At 44.5% G+C, this 2,951-nt stretch overlaps 1 pseudogene; it reads right to left on the reverse strand.

The window, feature by feature from the left end:
- Window positions 1–484: 484 nt before the first annotated feature.
- On the reverse strand, window positions 485–1,534 carry LOC129044394 (cell division cycle-associated protein 7-like; annotated as a pseudogene).
- Between the last annotated feature and the right edge of the window lie 1,417 nt (window positions 1,535–2,951).

Below are 2,951 nucleotides of genomic sequence, written 5' to 3' on the forward strand. Positions count from 1 at the left end.
CATGATTCTGTTAAAAATGTCAGCTAGTATGAACACTAAATCATACCCATTGTTTTTGAGTAAACAAGTTCTCTGAAATTTAATAGATCTAGTTAATATTGCTACAGTATTTCTAAAAGCTTGGGTTTTATGAGTAGATTCCAGGGCTATTTCAACACCAATAGAATCAAATATGCTTTCATAAAATTGTCATTTAAAAATAATTCAGAAACTAAGCAGTGGGAGAGCACCACTAGGGGCGTGGTATGATGTGGTGGTTGGTGGGAAACAGAGAAGAAATTGCAGAGAGCAAAGTATAACTAGCAATATACTTTCTATGATATTCCAGAAACACGTGTGTCTAGTGAGATTAACTTGATTGGAGTTTCTTATACAATAGATTGATCACTGAGATTCTTAACTCAGGTTTCAATCAATGACAAAATCGAAAATGTTAATAAGAGAGATTTTAGAAATGGATGGCAGGCTGTGAATTTTGCAGACATTATGCTTGCATTTCAAATTCCTCCCTCAAGTAAGCGTGCACATTCCCAGGGCCAGGATATTTGGCGAAATACACTAGGATATCAGTTGCATACCGTCGATCTTGCTGCCGGCAGAAACTGCAGTTGTAGATTTCTCAACAAGGTGGGCAATGCCACTAGAGCATCCCTGACCTCTTCAGCATAAGGGTTTGGAAGGCAGGAGCCGCAGACTTGGCCTTGAATGCCCTAGCAGTCTGGGTTTCTGCAGTTTATTTTGGTAGCAATAGTTTTTCTGACACCACTGATAACAAGTAGAGCCCAGGGAATCGTTATATGTCTTCCTTGGAGAGTTGCTGCAGTTGGCCTCCAACCCTTCCTCTGTGATTTCTTTCCCTGGGTGAATTATATGCAGAAGGGTCATGGATGAGCCGGAGTGATGAATTCTGGGCATGTCATCTTCCTTTATGCAGCCATCCACTGTCTTGCTCTTTCTCACCAACGTGTCCTTATCCTCTTCCTCTTCCTCTTCTTCCTCCTCCTCCATGAGTAGAGCGCCAAGGGACCAGGGGACTTGGTGAGAAGAGGAGCTCTCTGTTCAGGGTTTCTCCTGGAAGCAACACCTGGGAATGTACGCTTTGGGGATGTCCTTGATTGTGAGTTGGAGCCTGGGAGGGAACGTCTTCTAAGGAACAAGCCAGGGAAGCTTTCTCACTCTGATATGCGTTTTCCAGGCATTGCTTTGTTTTGCTTTATACTGAAAACCTTTTTCTCCAAAAAAATTCATGCCACCTTTATCTTCCGAATCGGAACTGGAATTGGTCCCAGAATTCTCTAAGGGTTCGGGGAGGGGGCTCTGCTTTTTTGTTGGCTGCTCCCCTGGTATTTCGCACTGGAAGCTTCATCACCACCCTGAGAGGTTGAGTGTCTGCACTGGGTGCGGGTCCTACAGCCTTCCCAGACTCACTGGGAAGCCTCATGTTTGCAAAATTATCGGCAGCAACACCATCACAACTGTCATCAGAGCGTGATTAGGTTTCCATGGAAATCAATTTCACATATATGAATTTCTCTAAGTTCTTTAATCAGATCCTTTTGCAGCACGCCGCGGCGGACGCCTAGGCCAGCTTGGAGCAGGGAGCCATTTTCTTTTTTTTGGGAGGGGGAGGGACGGAGTCTCGCTCTGTCGCCCAGGCTGGAGTGCAGTGGCCGATCTCGGCTCACTGCAAGCTCCACCTCCCAGGTTCACGCCATTCTCCTGCCTCAGCCTCCCTAGTAGCTGGGACTACAGGCGCCCGCCACCACGCCTGGCTAATTTTTGTATTTTTTAGTAGAGACGAGGTTTCACCATGTTAGCCAGGATGGTCTCAATCTCCTGACCTCGTGATCCGCCCGCCTCAGCCTCCCAAAGTGCTGGGATTACAGGCATGAGCCACCGCATCCAGCCCAGGGAGCCATTTTCTTATGCTTGACATTTATTTCTCCAAAATAACTGATGAACCCAGTTATCTCCTCAGCATTGTGGGTTCACCTTTAACTCTTTATTCTACTTCAGCCCCAGACTTGCTCAGTTACCAAGTCCACACCCCTCTTTGGGTGCACTGGCTGGAATTCCTTACCTAGATTCAACCACCACCCTCTGCCCTCTGATTTATGCCAGAAGTCATCGAACTAATCTCCGTGAGCCAGATCCCCACACCCTTAATATCTGGTTTCATAAGAATGTTAATAAGTGCAAGTGTTGCTCTGAATATACCACAAATATTAATTTACTTAATCCTCCAAATATTTAATAGTTTGGTGAGGTGAGAACTATTATTATTCCCGTTTTGAAGGTTAAGCGACTCACCCAGGGTCACGGACCGAGAAAATGGTGGAGCCAGGATTCAGAGAGAGCCTACTTGGCTCCAAAGCTCGTACCCTTAACAACCATGCTATGGTGGAACTCCTTTTCTGAAATACTGTTTTCATGATGTTTCTTTCCTGCTTCAAAACCTATAATGGCTTGTTTACTTTTAGGAGGAATTGCAGGCTCTGGGGTCTGATAGAAAGCTGTCCATTAAGTGATCCCACTTATCCAGCTTTGCCTTTCATGCTCCTCACCGGGGCCCCTCTGCTATCACCCAACTTGCCTCCTCCCAGAGATCTTCCTCAATGCTGGAAGCTGTGCCGTCATCACCATTCCCTATTTCTCTTTGCCGGACTCAGCTGGGGCCACCTTAAGGTATTTTTTTTTTCTCTGAATTCCTGTAAAATTTGAAGTCTGTGTTTGCTAATGTCATAATGGATTAAAATGTGCTTTGGGTTTTTTTTTTTTTAAAGCTGTTTCAAAGACTATGTCTTATATCGTTAACTGGCTCTAAAAGTTCTTTAAGGCAAGAGCCAGATATTCTAAATAAATCTAAATTTTTCTTATCTCTAACATGACAAAGAATTCCTAAACTCTTGTCTCGTTCTGTAGTTTTGTCATGTTTCTGGCTGTGTTAGAAC

This window comes from Pongo pygmaeus, chromosome 13 (genome assembly GCF_028885625.2).
Source record: "Pongo pygmaeus isolate AG05252 chromosome 13, NHGRI_mPonPyg2-v2.0_pri, whole genome shotgun sequence".
NCBI lineage: Eukaryota > Metazoa > Chordata > Mammalia > Primates > Hominidae > Pongo > Pongo pygmaeus.